Source organism: Microtus oregoni, unplaced genomic scaffold (assembly GCF_018167655.1).
Source record: "Microtus oregoni isolate MIOR12 unplaced genomic scaffold, Mior012 000202F_ref0000011, whole genome shotgun sequence".
NCBI lineage: Eukaryota > Metazoa > Chordata > Mammalia > Rodentia > Cricetidae > Microtus > Microtus oregoni.
In genome coordinates, this window is record NW_024544861.1 from 12,645 (window position 1) to 28,972 (window position 16,328).

A 16,328-nucleotide genomic window follows, 5' to 3' on the forward strand; every position below is an offset into this window, starting at 1 on the left:
TTTTGTGGGCAAATCACACTGTTTGGAGACCTTGGAGTGCAGGTTGATGTTGACATGTTCATACCTAACGGACATCCAGGAAGTCAGGTTTCCGGGTGCAATAGTTCATTACTGGCTCTCTGGGTCACATACAGCTGCTCTTTCGATTCATCGGTGTCCACAAAAAGTGCTAAGCAACTGGGGATATTTAATCAGAAGACTTCACAAATCCAAATACCCCTACGTGGACTTGGGAATCTTCTGGGACACTGACACCGGTGACCTGCACTCTTGCATTTCAGCTACTAGTGTGGGTGACAAAAAGTTGTCCCTTTGGATCACGCTGTCCCACTCCATCAGCCCTCTGTCTGTTTAGACAGTAGGTTGAGCCTGAGTGTTTGGGAGGTACATAAGCGTTTGGTAGCTTTTGGCTTTCTTTGTTTATTTTTAAGGAAGGAAATCTCTCTAATCCTTTTCCCAAAAGGCTCAGCAGTGACAATTATAACCGCACAATTACCAAGGGGGTAATCTATGTCTTGATGACCCTTAGATGGAAAGCTATTTGTTTCCCTGGGTTTCTTTTTCTCTTAAAATAATATCTTTACTCAAATTCCCCATATGTGATTATTTTCCTCTCCTTTATTTGGTGAGTGAGAAAGCTATTTTTGAGACTTTGACCGGTTCTCCCTTTTATTTGTCCAATAGATACCTAACTGACACATTGTCAATGCTGGACTCTGCTTCGTGTTTCATGTCGGTGTAGCTGAGGATGCTCTGCACATGCCCCTTGCGGAGAAAGTGGTGAGCGCTGGAAAAGGTCTATGTTACTATGGGCACATATGTGAGGGGCATAGGACCCGATCCTGGGGTGCAAACAGGGTCAGAAGGCTTTCTCTGGAGAAAAGTTTAAGTCTTAGAGTTTAGCCAAAGGGTAGGGGGATGCACACTGATATCAGACAAAATCAGAAGAATTATTGGGTTAGAGCAAGATATCCACCAGCACTAAGGACTCTGTTTGGGAGCAAAGCAGGCAGGCATGGAGCAACTGCTGCCTATGAACAAGGCAGCAAAGACTCAGAACCATGTTTTCAGAGATACAGTTGAGAGCAAGCTAGGGAGTTGGTTCCTTTGGTCTTCGCCTGGTTGGTCTGGTAGGGTGTCATGAAGGTGCCTTCAACACCATCAAGGCCTGCTGATGCCATTACAATTGCTGCTGCTGCCTACTGGGCAGCCTCTCTTCTTGTTGTTGTTGTTTTTCTTTTAAATTCATGTTGCTCTTTTCCCATTTCCCTCACAGTTCTGTTTTCTCTATAGTTCCCTCCCCACTTTCTGCATAATTCTGGCATTTTCCTAGAGCTGTTGTGGATTTTTCTGTTGTTTGGGAATGCTCAGCAACCAGGTCGTGAACTTCTCAGCTCACCCCCTGGAACCTTTCAATCCAAAAGTTAGCTTCAAAGCCTAGTTGGATGTCGTTAATGCAGAGCAAAAAGTCAACAAACATGTCCCTAGAGTCCTGGCACCGGAAAGCCTTTCTCTTGTTCCCTTTGCTCAATTCCCTGCTGGTCAGCAGCCTGAACTTCCACCTACCTTTCTCCACTGGCAGCTCTCACTGCGTCCTGAGTGATCATGGAAAGCTAGGGTAGGATCCTAGAGGCTGAAAAGGTACTTAAGCACAAGCTCCAACCCCAAATGCCCTCAAGAAGCTCTCTTTCTTTTCTGACACGGTTGTCGGCTTCCCCTTGAAGGTATTGGTGTTCGACACACCTGGATTCTGGTTTGAGCATCCACGGTCACTGGGCATTTGAACCAGGAAACCTTCTTGGGGCCCTGGTTTCCTTTCTTGTAATGTAAAGATGAGAAACTCTGGGCTTCCTACTTCACTGCCTTTGAAGAGGAGAAAATTGTAGATCAATCATTTCTGAAACATGTATTGATTGATCAGCCATCTGTCAGCCTCTAGGGTACAAAAGCCCATGTTCAGTTGTAATGTGTTATGCAACGTGACATCTCAGGCAGAGAAACCCACCTCTAGCTGGGCCAGCTTAGGTGTGTATTTGTAGGTATCTGACTTGGTCCCTAACAGATGGTTTTCCTATTACTCTACCCTGGACAAGTAGGCCTCAAAACCACAGACAAAGAGGTCCTCATGTTTAAAATGATCTGAAATAATTGCATCTCTAATCCTTAGGTCTTCTTTCAACTCTGGGCTTGCTCCCTCCCCACAATGGACTTGCCAGTTCTCATTCACCTGCCCTCTCCAGTTACATGAACAGAAGTCCAGGGATGAAGGTGAGACAAGGAAGGAGCTAATACAGGAGTCTGCTTTGGGGAGAAGTGAGCCTGGGCTGGGGTTAGCACATTGGAGTAGGTTAGGAAAGGCTTATTTCAAAGGGGGAATAATAAAGGGACCTATGGTTACCCAGGGGGCTGTAATAGCAGAACTGCTACCGCTTCTAGGTCCCAATGGACAAGGGGAGAGAACTACATTCAGAACAGGCAAAAACGTTTAGATACGGTTGAGTGACGGGAGCCTTACTGCGGAAGTGCAGCAGAGTCAGAGAGGAAGACACAAATAGGAGAGAGGTTTAGATCACAGGCCTGTTTGAGCTAGAAGATGGCATGGGCTGTGAAGAAACAGGGAGGTAAAGGAGGGCAACTTAGAGACATTGGTGAAGGGTGGACCTCTTTCAACAGGGAACATGAGAAGGGGTTGAAGACAGAAGACCCAGGTTCAGTTTGGGGTGTGCTATGTTAATGGCTGCAGAGAACCTACTTGGAAGCTGCGAGAGTTTAACCCAAGCTTCAGCAGAGACCTCAGCTAGAAACATAGAATCGGAACATACAAATAATGATTATTACTGTACTGAAGATCAGTAAGATATATATCACGTGTGAAATCTGATGCTCGCCAGATAAAGAACGTCTTCCTTAGCATTTGGAGCAGTGTCTTCCTCCATCCTGGTATGATGTCCCCTCTTGAAGTAGATTGGGTAGTTATACAGACACAAGATAATTGCAATGCATGAAATATTCATCTTACAGTGGTGAAAATTGAAGACAACAAAGACAAAATATGGTAGAATTATTATCCTTGCACACGACAAAAAGCCCAGTTTAAACTAAGCTAAATGAAGAAAGTCTTTGGTTAAAGTCAAGGAGTGATTTTCAGTTTCAGACTGAGTTTGCTCCAGAGGGTCAGAGAACATCACAGAGGCAGGGTTCTGGTGCCTCTGTCTTCTACTCATCCCTCTTTCCCCAATGCTTGCTGCCTTCTCTAAGGCCGACTCAGCCTCATTTTCATAAAATGACAAGCCTCACATAACTCCACCTTCCAAACAACCAGGCTACCTCTCTCTCCCAGAAGCCCTATTATATGTCTCAGGCCTTCTCAGCAGCTTGACTTAATCCTTTTTTTTGGTTTTAGTTTCAAAAAAGATTTATTTATTAATGTATAAAATGTTCTGCCCACATGTATGCTTGAACACCAGAAGAAGGCACTGGATCTCATTATAGATGGTTGTGAACCACCATGTGGTTGCTGGGAATTGTATTTGGGACCTGTGGAAGAGCAGCCAGTGCTCTTAACCATGAGTAATCTCTCCAGCTCCAATCAATAATTTTTAGAAAATGAAAAGGATCAAGTACAGAGATTAGTAATCTTTTTTAAAAAAATTTATTTATTAAAGATTTCTGTCTCTTCCCCGCCACCACCTCCCATTTCCCTCCCCCTCCCTCAATCAAGTCCCCCTCCCTCGTCAGCCCAAAGAGCAATCAGGGTTCCCTGCCCTGTGGGAAGTCCAAGGACCACCCACCTCCATCCAGGTCTAGTAAGGTGAGCATCCAAACTGCCTAGGCTCCCACAAAGCCAGTACATGCAGTAGGATCAAAAACCCATTGCCATTGATCTTGAGTTCTCAGTAGTCCTCATTGTCCGCTATGTTCAGCGAGGCCGGTTTTATCACAGGCTTTTTCAGACCCAGGCCAGCTGGCCTTGGTGAGTTCCCAATAGAACATCCCCATTGTCTCAGTGTGTGGGTGCACCCCTCGCGGTCCTGAGTTCCTTGCTCGTGTTCTCTCTCCTTCTGCTCCTGATTTGGACCTTGAGATTACTGTCTGGTGCTCCAATGTGGGTCTCTGTCTCCTTTCATCGCCTGATGAAGGTTAATATTCAGGAGGATCACTAAAACAGAAAGGCAACCCACTGACTGGGAGAAGATCTTCACCAACCCCGCAACAGACAAAGGTCTGATCTCCAAAATATATAAAGAACTCAAGAAACTAGACCGTAAAAGGCTAATCAACCCAATTATAAAATTGGGCACTGAGCTGAACAGAGAATTCTCAACAGAAGTTCAAATGGCCAAAAGACACTTAAGGTCATGCTCAACTTCCTTAGCGATCAGGGAAATGCAAATCAAGACAACTTTAATATACCATCTTACACCAGTCAGAATGGCTAAAATAAAAAAAAACACCAATGATAGCCTTTGCTGGAGAGGTTGTGGAGAAAGGGGTACACTCATCCATTGCTGGTGGGAATGCAAACTTGTGCAACCACTTTGACTTATTCCTGTTCTTAGAGCTGACCCATCACTGTGTTGGAGGGATAGGTATGGCCAACAATATTGGGACAGGGAGAAACCACTGGTCAGACTAGCAGAAAGGGCTGATTCCAAGTCAACAGTAGTATTTCCCAAAAGAGGTGAAGTTTGTCTGTTTGAAAAACAGGTTGCTGCTGATACCTGAGATAAAAGACTCAACCCAATAACTTCAGGAAGAAGGGGCTGGGAGTCACGTGGTTTGTCAGCATCTGAGCCCGAGTTCAGTGTTGGCTGCTCCCGCTGTCAACTTACTGTCTCCGGCAACTCAATTACTACAGCCCGTCTGTTCCCATAAATGTTCCAGAGACTTATGATGGTCAGAGGCCAGAAAAGAGTCAAAAACAACAGCAGTGATTAAAAACTCAGAGAGGCCTCAAATCATCCAAGATCGTGCTCTGGCATTATTGCCTTTGATCAGCCCAAACTGAACAGGAATAAGGGAATAAGGGAACAGGAATAAGGGAAGAGATGTCACTCACGCCAGCTGGTGGGGAAGGTAAGGAATAGAATGATGCTCATGGTTCCTGCTCCTTCCTCTTCCTCACTTTAGCTTTAGAGAAAGGACATTAAAAACCTGTGTGCAAAGCTGACCAACCCCCGGAGTGAGAGAGGCTTTGGTTTCTTATTCACGGCTAGACAATCCCACAGGACTCCAGAGCTCTGTTTCTACCACCCTAACTGGTGTTTTGTTTGTGCTGATTATTTTTAGAAGAGTGTGAACCCTTGGGAATCATCACACCCAATCCCCTTGTTTCAGCAAAGGGCAAGGAACTCGATGTTTCAGAATGAGTTTCAGTGTTTCAGTTCACTTCCTATCAGAGTTGATCATTTGAATCCAAGCTTCCAATTGGCTCAGTGATCCCTCTGTTGCCTCCACCTTCCTCCCTAATCACTTCTTCAAAGTGCCCAATTGGTCTCTCTCCTGTGAAGTGACCTCTTAGGTGTCCTGGGTGCACGCGGATTTTACCTGAGAAGTAGGGGGAGTTCCCAAGAGGTACAAGGATGAATGATAAAATTTATCTTGATAATCTCAATTTTTAACTTTTTGGAGATCAACATCAGACAGCATAAACAAATACCAGGATAACTGAGAAGCCGTGGAAAATGGAAGACAAAGCTTCATGTTTTATAATTAGCGGCACTTTAGCATATTCTCCCCTATAAGAGAACCGTATTTTGATTTTTGTACTGGGCCCCACAAATTATGTTAGTATCCCTGTCTTTAATATCTTAGTATTTAATTTCTCAAATTCTCTTATTTCAATAGGGTTGTTTTCAACACTCTGTCCATTTTGAGTCATCTTACTGCCTAACCACATTTCCTTCACATATGACATTGTTTTGGTTAATAGTTTTAATTTATCAAGAGCTATATTAGTTTGTTTGGTCTGCCATGGCAATATATTTTAGCAGCCTGAGCAAGTGGCTTAATAAGCGGAATGTATTTCTTCATGATTCTAGAAGATAGAAGTGTCAAAGTTCGTCGTGTCTTCATGAGCTCATCCCTGAATTTTCAGACCTGCGTGTGTTGCTCGGTGCGTACATGGACCCTGTGTACATTGGCATCCCTAGCCATTCCTGTGTGTACACATTCCCTCTTCCCTTTCAATCCAGTTGACTGGTATCTTACGAACCTAACCTCTTTTCATCTTAGTTACATTAATTACATTAATCTTCAAACACAACCATGCTGGGGGCTAAAGCTTCAACAAATAATACAGGTAGAATTTAGCTCCCAACAAGGCCTTATATCCCCACTCTTTCTGTGGTGGTCTTGATATAATATCCAGTACTCATATTTTCGCAAGTCCACTCATTCACTGATAAATATTTGCTGAAAACTTACTAAACACCAATTGCTGGGAAAGATACTGGAGATGAGATGCTAGAGAATACAGGTGGATTCCTGCCACCACGGGGATTTAGGCACTACCAGGAGAGATAGGGGTAGAAACAATTAAGCAAATAAAACAGCTACAGACTATGAGAAGTACAAGAATAATAAGACACAGGGCTCTGATAGTAAAGTGAGTGGGTAATGTTTGGAATGGGGTTCTCAGTGAAGCTGTCTCTGAGGGGATCCGGTTAACCTGGATGTTGCGGTGAGCAAGCTTTCTTAGCACAGAGAGGTCAGAACAGGAAGTAGCAAGGAAAAAGACTCAGAAGTGGTCCCGGTCCAGCATGTTGCTGGCGGTGGCTACATGGTCATGTAACAGTCATGCCTAGTTTTATGTAGAATATGAAATGAAACAGGCAGGAGCAAGGTCATGCGGGGTCCTCTTGGCTTTTAGACTCCATTCTGAATGTGACGGGAAGCCACTGAAGTCAGGGATCTGACAGATTGGCAGAGAGCAGGAGGAAATGGAGAACCAGAGTGCCATTGTTTTCTGTCATTCCTGCACTTGTATCTGCAGGACTGGTGAGGCATAGGCATTCATAAACACTGGGGAGGGTGCCCCCTGCTGGCCATGTCCTTTTAAACTCGCATTTGATGACCTAAAGGGAGAGTAGATGTATCTTCCCAGGGCTCCTCCTCATCCTTCCCTCCCTTCCTTCTCCTCTTTTCCCCTCCCCTCCCCTTCCCCCCCTTGGTTCCATTTACCTCAATCATATGTCTATTGTGCAAAATCATGGATCTTACTGTGATGTTTAAAATAGTTTATGTGTTTGTGGGGGGAGGTCAGAAGAACAACTTTGGTCCGTTTTCTCTTTCCACAGTGTTTTCAGGGGCTGAACTCAACTCGCCAGGTTTGCAAAACAAGTGCTTTTTACCAGCCATCTCTCTCTGCCTTTATGATGTTTTATATGTGCATATCATGTAATGTCATGATTCATGTTCACCCTTGTGTGTCACTGCTCCCTTCCACCTTCCTAAATAGTTCTTGTTGACTTTCATGTTACACACACACTTAAATTCTGAATTCTGCATGTATTTATCATTTTAAATATGGCTTAGTTCACTTAACATGGTCTCCAGTTTTGTCCATCTAACATAATTTCTTTCTTCTATATGACTGAATGAAACTCCATAATATATATATATACACACACATTTTCTTTATCCAGCAGTCAGTCAGTGGACAGCTAAGCTGACTGCATGTCTAGTCTATTAGTAATAGTATAGTAATAAGTATAGAATGCTTATTTAGATTGCTTATGGTATGGGATAGCTGGATGACATATCAATTGTATTTAATGCGAGGGCTCTCTATCTCATGTCCATAGTGCCTATATTAATTTACATTCCCACTGACACTCTGTATATGTCCCCACTCAACCCCTGGCAAAAGGAAGTGCTGAGATCCTCCAATCAGGTTTTCAAATACTTACGGGTATTTTTATTTTTTATTTATTTTTATTTTTTATTTTTTTATTTTTTTTATTGAGAAAAGGAAAAAAAAAACAAGTTTCCGCCTCCTCCCAGCCTCCCATTTCCCTCCCCCTCCTCCCACCCTTCTCCCCCTCCTCCCACTCTTCTCCCCCTCCTCCCACCCTTCTCCCCCTCCTCCCACTCTTCTCCCCCTCCTCCTACTCCTCTCCCCCTCCCTCTCCAGTCCAAAGAGTAGTCAGGGTTCCCTGCTCTGTGGAAAGTCCAAGGTCCTCCCCCCTCCGTCCATATCTAGGAAGGTGAACATCCAAACTGGCTAGGCTCCCACAAAGCCAGCACATTAAGTAGGATCAAAACCCCGTGCCATTGTCCTTGGCTTCTCATCAGCCCTCATTGTTCGCCATGTTCAGAGAGTCCGGTTTTATCCCCTGCTTTTTCAGTCATAGTCCAGCTGGCCTTGGTGAGCTCCCAATAGATCAGCCCCACTGTCTCAGTGGGTGGGTGCACCCCTCGTGGTCCCGACTTCTTTGCTCATGTTCTCCCTCCTTCTGCTCCTCATTGGGACCTTGGGAGCTCAGTCCAGTGCTCCAGTGTGGGTCTCTGTCTCTATCTCCATCCATCACCAGATGAAGGTTCTATGGTGATATGCAAGATATTCGTCAGTATTGCTATAGGATAGGGTCATTTCAGGTTCACTATCCTCAGATGCCCAAGGAACTAACTGGGGACATCGCCTTGGGCTCCTGGGAGAAACTCTAGGTTCAAGTCTCTTGCCAACCCTAAGGTGGCTCCCTTAACTAAGAATTGTGCTTCCGTGCTCCCCTATCCAACCTTCTTTTATCCCAATCATCCTTTTCCCCCAAGTTCTCCCCATCCTCCCCTTCTCCCCTTTCTCTCCCCATCTCCCCTTACCCCCATCCCACCCCACCCCCAAGAATCCAATTTTCTCCCCAGCAATTTTGTCTACTTCCCATAGCCAAGAGGATAACTATATGTTTTTCCTTGGGTTCACCTTCTTACTTAGCTTCTTTAGGTTCACCAATTGTAGACTCTGTGACCCTTATTTATGGCTAGAAACCAATTATGAGTGAGTACATCCCATGTTCATCTTTTTGGGTCTGGGTTACCTCACTCAGGATAGTGTTTTCTATTTCCATCCATTTGCATGCAAAATTCGAGAAGTCATTGTTTTTTACCGCAGCGTAGTACTCTAATGTGTATATATTCCACACTTTCTTCATCCATTCTTCCATTGAAGGGCATCTAGGTTGTTTCCAGGTTCTGGCTATTACAAATAATAGTGCTATGAACATAGTTGAACAAATGCTCTTGTCATATGATATGGCATCTCTTGGGTATATTCCCAGGAGTGGTATTGCTGGGTCCAGGGGTAGGTTGATCCCGAATTTCCTGAGAAACCGAAATACTGATTTCCAAAGTGGTTGCACAAGATTGCATTCCCACCAGCAATGGATGAGGGTACCCCTTCCTCCACAGCCTCTCCAGCAAAGGCTATCATTGGAGGTTTTTATTTTAGCCATTCTGACAGGTGTAAGATGATATCTCAAAGTTGTTTTGATTTGCATTTCCCTGATCACTAAGGAGGTTGAGCATGACCTTAAGTGTCTTTTGGCCATTTGAACTTCTTCTATTGAGAATTCTCTGTTCAGTTCAGTGCCCCATTTTTTAATTGGGTTAATTAGCATTTTAAAGTCTAGTTTCCTGAGTTCTCTATATATTTTGGAGATCAGACCTTTGTCTGTTGCGGGGTTGGTAGAGATCTTCTCCCAGTCAGTAGGTTGCCTTTTTGTCTTAGTAACAGTGTCCTTTGCTTTACAGAAGCTTCTCAGTTTTAGTAGGTCCCATTTATTCAATGTTGCCCTTAATGTCTGTGCTGCTGGGGTTATACATAGGAAGCGATCTCCTGTGCCCATCTGTTGTAGGGTACTTCCCACTTTCTCTTCTATCAGGTTCAATGTGTTCGGACTGATATTGAGGTCTTTAATCCATTTGGACTTGAGTTTTGTGCATGGTGATAGATATAGGTCTATTTTCATTCTTCTACAGGTTGACATCCAGTTATGCCAGCACCATTTGTTGAAGATGCTTTCTTTCTTCCATTGTATACTTTTAGCTCCTTTATCGAAAATGAGTTGATCATAGGTTTGTGGGTTAAAATTCAGGTCTTCTATACAATTCCATTGGTCGACTTCTCTGTTTTAATGCTAGTACCACACTGTTTTCATCACTGTAGCTCTGTAATAGAGTTTGAAGTCAGGGATGGTAATGCCTCCAGAAGATCCTTTATTGTATAGGATTGTTTTGGCTATCCTGGGTTTTTTGTTTTTCCATATAAAGTTGATTATTGTCTTGATGGAGGAAGGTCATTGGCTAATAAAGGAACTGCCTTGGCCCATTTTATTGGTTAGGACATAGGTAGGTAGAGTAAACAGAACAGAATGCTGGGAGGAAGAGGAAGTGAGGTCAGACTCGACAGCTCTCTCGGGAGCAGACGCCTGAGAGAGACGCCATGCCCTGCTCCTGGGATGAAGCTCCGACCCAGGATGGACATAGGCTAGAATCTTCCCGGTAAGCGCACCTTGGGGTGCTACATACAGATGATTAGAAATGGGCTAAATTAATATGTGAGAATTAGCCTAGAAGAGAATGGGCCAAGCAGTGATTAAATGAATACAGTTTGTGTGTTGTTATTTCGGGCATAAGCTAGTCAAGCAGGCTGGTGGGGTATTGGGGACGCAGCCCCGCCGCTCCCCTTATTACTACAGAATGGCGCCCCACGTGATGGACTAAACCCACTTAAGGGGTGGGACTTATCCCTACATTGTCCTCTCAAGATCTGTGAAGAATTTTGATGGGACCTTGATGGGGATTGCATTGAATCTATAAATTGCCTTTGGTAGAATTGCCATTTTTACTACGTTGATCCTCCCAATCCAAGATCAAGGGAGGTCCTTCCATTTTCTGGTATCCTCCTCAATTTCTTTCTTCAATGCCTTAAAGTTCTTGTCAAATAGATCTTTCACTTCCTTGGTTAGAGTTACCCCAAGATGTTTTATGCTGTTTGTGGCTATCGTGAAAGGTGAAGCTTTTCTGATTTCCCTCTCTGCTTCCATATCCTTTGTGTATAAGAGGGTGACTGATTTTTTGGAGTGGACCTTGTATCCTGCCACATTACTAAAGGTGTTTATCAGCTGTAAAAGTTCTTTGGTGGAATTTTGGGGGTCGCTTATGTACACTATCATATCATCTGCAAATAACGAAAGTTTCACTTCTTCCTTTCCAATTCGAATCAACTTGATCCCCTTATGTTGTCTTATTGCTATTGCTAGAACTTCCAGCACTATATTGAAGAGGTATGGTGAGAGTGGACAGCCTTGTCGTGTTCCTGAGTTTAGTGGGATGGCTTTGAGTTTCTCTCCGTTTAATTTGATGTTAGCTGTTGGCTTGCTGTATATAGCTTTTATTATATTTAGGTATGACCCTTGTATCCCTAATCTCTCCAATACTTTAATCATAAAGAGATGTTGAATTTTGTCAAATGCTTTTTCAGCATCTAATGAAATGATCATATGTTTTTTTTCTTTCAGTTTATTTATATGATGGATTACATTGATAGATTTTCGTATGTTGAACCAGCCCTGCATCTCTGGGATGAAGTCTACTTGATCATAATGGATAATTTTTCTAATGTGTTCTTGGATTCGGTTTGCCAGCATTTTGTTGAGGATTTTTGCAACAATGTTCATGAGTGAGATTGGCCTATAATTCTCTTTCTTGGTTGAGTCTTTGTGCGGTTTTGGTATCAGAGTAAATGTAGCTTCATAAAAGGAATTTGGCAATGCCTCTTCTGTTCTATATTGTGAAATACATTAAGGAGTATAGGTATTAGGTCTTCTTGGAAGTTCTGGTAGAATTCTGCATTGAAACCATCTGGTTCTGGGCTTTTTTTGGTAGGGAGGTTTTTGATAACCGCTTCTAATTCTTCGCGACTAACAGGTCTGTTTAGATTGTTCACCTGGTCCTGGTTTAACTTTGGTATATGGTATTTATCTAAAAAAGTGTCCATTTCCTTTACATTTTCCAGTTTTGTGGCATACAGGCTTTTGTAGTAAGATCTAATGATTCTCTGAATTTCCTCTGTGTCTGTGGTTATGTCCCCCTTTTCATTTCTGATCCTATTAATTTGCAAATTCTCTCTCTGGCGTTTGATTAGTTTGGATAGGGGTTTGTCAATCTTGTTGATTTTCTCCAGGAACCAGCTTTTTGTTTCATTGATTCTTTGTATTGTTTTCTGTGTTTCTATTTTGTGGATTTCAGCCCTCAGTTTGATTATTTCCAGTCTTCTACTCCTCCTATGTGAGTCTGCTTTTTTTTTTCTAGAGCTTTCAGGTGGGCTGTTAAATCTCCAATGTGAGCTTTCTCTGTTTTCTTTAAGTGGGCACTTAGTGTTATGAACTTTCCTGTTAGGACTGCTTTCATAGTGTCCCATAAGTCTGAGTATGTTGTTTTTTTTATTTTCATTGAATTCCAGGAAGACTTTAATTTCTTTCTTTATTTCTTCCTTAATCCAGGTATGGTTCAGTAGTTGACTGTTCAGTTTCCATGAATTTGTAGGCTTTCTGGGGGTAGCATTGTTGTTGAATTCTAACTTTAATCCATGGTGATCTGATAAGACACAGGTGATTACTAATATTTTTTTGTAAATGTGGATGTTTGTTTTGTTACCAACTATGTGGTCGATTTTTGAGAAGGTTCCATGGGCTGCAGAGAAGAAGGTATATTCTTTCCTCTTTGGGTGGAATAATCTATAGATGTCTGTTAAGTCCATTTGCTTCATTACCTCCATTAAATCTCTTATTTCTCTGTTAGGTTTCTGTCTGATTGACCTTTCCATCGGTGAGAGCGGAGTGTTGAAGTCTCCTACTATTAGTGTGTGCGGTTTGATGGCTGCCTTGAGTTTTAGCAATGTTTCTTTTATGTACGTGGGTGCTTTTATATTAGGGGCATAGATGTTCAGGATTGAGACTTCATCCTGATGAACTGTTCCTGTTATGAGTATAAAATGCCCCTCTCCATCTCTTCTGATTGATTTAAGTTTGAAGTCAACTTTGTTAGAGATTAGTATGGCCACACCTGCATGTTTCTTAGGTCCATTTGCTTGATAAGCCTTTTCCCAGCCCTTTACTCTGAGTAGGTGCCTGTCTTTGTGGTTGAGGTGTGTTTCTTGTAAACAGCAGAATGTTGGATCCTGTTTTCTTATCCAATCTCTTAGCCTGTGCCTTTTTATACGTGAGTTGAGTCCATTGACATTAAGTGATATTAATGACCAGTGGTTGTTAACTCCGGTCACTTTTTTAGTGGTAGAGTTTGTGTGTTTCCCTTTTTTGAGTTGTGTTGGTGAAGGGTCTCTAGATGTCTGAGTTATTGTGGTCATTGTTGGACTCCTTGGTTAGTGATTTTCCTTCTATTACTTTCTGTAAGGCTGGATTTGTGGCTGTGTATTGTTTAAATTTGTTTTTATCCTGGAAAATTTTATTATCTCCATTTATAGTGAATGAAAGCTTGGCTGGGTATAATAGTCTGGGCTTGCATCCATGGTCTCTCAGTTTCTGCAGTACATTTATCCAGGACCTTCTGGCTTTCATGGTTTCCATGGAGAAGTCAGGTGTAAGTCTGATAGGTTTACCTTTATAAGTGACTTGGCCTTTTTCCTTTGCAGCTCTTAATATTCTTTCCTTATTCTGTATGCTTTGTGTTTTGATTATTATATGGGTGGGGATGTTTTTTTTTTTTTGATCCAGCCTATTCGGTGTTCTGTATGCTTCTTGAACCTTCATAGGTATATCTTTCTTTAGGTTGGGAAAGTTTTCTTCTATAATTTTATTAAATATATTTTCTGGACCATTGAGCTGCACTTCTTCTCCTTCTTCTACTCCTATTATTCTTAGGTTTGGTCTTTTCATTGTGTCCCAGATTTCCTGAATGTTTTGTGATGAGAGTTTGTTGGACTTGCTGTTTTCTTTGATCAGTGTGTTTATTTTCTCTATGGTATCTTCAGAATCTGAGATTCTTTCTTCTAACTCTTGTATTCTGTTGGTTATGCTTGTTTCTGTAGACTCTGTTTGTTTACTTAAATTTTCCATGTCCAGCCGGCTCTCTGTTTGTGTTTTCTTCTTTGCCTCCATTTCAGTTTTCAAGTCTTGAACTCTTTCCATTATCTGTTTGATTGTTTTTCCTTGGTTTTCTAGGGTATCATTCACTGATTTATTCAATTCTTCAAACTTTCTGTTATATTTCTCATCCATTTCTATAAGGGCGTTCTTTACATGCTGTTTAAGGGCGTCAATCACTTTCATGATGTCAATCTTTTCTACTTCTTCTTGATTAAGGTGTTCATGTCCTCCCATTGTGAGGTTGCTGGTTTCTGGTGGCTTTATGTTGCTTTTCAGATTGTTGGGTAAATTCTTGCATTGGCGTCTGCCCATCTCTTCCTCCAAATGCTCCCCTATGGATCTTCTTTTACCAGATCAGGTCTCCTTGCCTACTGATGTACTGATGGAGGAAGGTCATTGGCTAATAAAGGAACTGCCTTGGCCTATTTTATTGGTTAGGACATAGGTAGGGTAGGTGGAGTAAACAGAACAAAACGTTGGGAGGAAGAGGAAGTGAGCTCAGACTCCACAGCTCTGCTCTCCGGAGCAGACGCCTGAGAGAGACGCCATGCCCCGCTCCCGGGATGAAGCTCCGACCCAGGATGGACTAGGCTAGAATCTCCCCGGTAAGCGCACCTTGGGGTGCTACACACAGATGATTAGAAATGGGCTAAATTAATATGTGAGAATTAGCCTAGAAGAGAATGGGCCAAGCAGTGATTAAATGAATATAGTTTGTGTGTTGTTATTTTGGGGCATAAGCTAAGCTAGCCATGTGGGCGGCCGGGTGTGGGGGACGCAGCCCTGCCGCCCCATATTACTACATATGGCGCCCATGTGGACAACTGCTTCCACATAAAGCCTGAGACATCTTGGGAAGTAATTCTAGAACAAAATGAAAGCATTGTGCCTGGTTTCTTGGTAGCAGCAGTTTTTCGGGTCTACTCTGCTTGCCAGAGGCAAGCAAGCGCCTCATCTAAGAGAGGCTTCCTGTCTCAGCTTTAGCTGCAAAGCCTGCAGCTCATTAAGAGGTCCTGCCACGAAACACTTAAAACGGTGTTGACGAAAAGCTGAACGCATGCTTTTCGGTTTTCAGCCGTAGCAGGAAAAAAGCTGCGCCGTTTAAAAAATGCCGGCTTTCTGGGCCATCCTGCCAGGGCAAACTCTGACTGTTTGAGGCAGGAGGGCCGGCTACCGAGAGAGGACTTGAGTGTTGTCTGTTGTAGCTCACTTGCTGGCAGGGACCTTGAAATGCCTACAGTTGTTGCAGTAAACATGGCTACAGCCTGTATATCCGCCATGAGGCTGGAAAGCTAAGGAATGGACTGGATCTAGCTGGCAAAGCCACGCCTTTAGTCCTACTGAGATTGCTTGGTAAATTAAAGATTCATGTGGTCAGAAAAAGAGAGATATACAGTAAAGAGAGATTCAAAGACAAAGAAAAATTTTAAATGGTTTACAGTGTGTTAAAAATATATGCAAGCTAAAAGTTGAAGTTCTTAAAGTAAAAAAAAAAAAAGGAAGAGAGTTGTTGTGTGTGGTACACACCTTTAATCCCAACACTTGGTAGGCAGAGGGAGATAGACCTCTGTGACTTCAAGGTGTGGTAGCATACGCCTTTAATCCCAATGCCTGGAAGGCAGAGACAGGCGGATCTCTGAGAGTTCAAAGACAGCCTAGTCTACAGAGTTACTTCAGGTCAAAGATACAGAGAACCTATCTCAAAAAGCAAAGAGTTAAAAATAAAAATAAACAAAATAGAGGTTAAAACAAAGCTGCACAAAGATGGAAAATACACAGAGAATTTTGATACTGTATGCTATTATGCTCTCTTTGAATTATTTGAATGCTGAGGAAGGAGCAACAGCTGCTAAAAGATATTTATTTATAAATGCTGCTGAACTAATCCAACACAGATATTTTGAATTTGGATCTAAGGATATGATACTTTGGAAAGGAGTTTCTTATTTTGTTTTCACAGAGGATGAGACGCTGTTCATTTCTTCTATTCCAATTTGGTATGATGGACCACGCCCTCCTGAAGGGTTGGTGTGCACGCCTTCAAAAAATTGCTTCGCTCAACTGCCAACTGAGATGAAACTAGCACACAGGTTATACCATGAAAGACCTAATTAACGACGCCCCCATTCAGCAGGAAGCAGTTTGGAGAGAAAAAACTACGCCCATATTCCCCAAAAATGTTTATAAATGTTCTTTTACATTTAAAGGGGGATATGATATAGGTAT

The 16,328-nt window shown here is 42.6% G+C and overlaps 1 long non-coding RNA gene across 1 annotated transcript; it reads left to right on the forward strand.

Annotated features, from left to right (window-relative positions):
- The first annotated feature begins 687 nt into the window (after window positions 1–687).
- On the forward strand, window positions 688–2,780 carry LOC121445537. Its single transcript, XR_005973950.1, has 3 exons — window positions 688–780; window positions 2,168–2,268; window positions 2,674–2,780. It is a non-coding gene; the product is annotated as an uncharacterized LOC121445537 (long non-coding RNA).
- The last annotated feature ends 13,548 nt before the right edge of the window (window positions 2,781–16,328 follow it).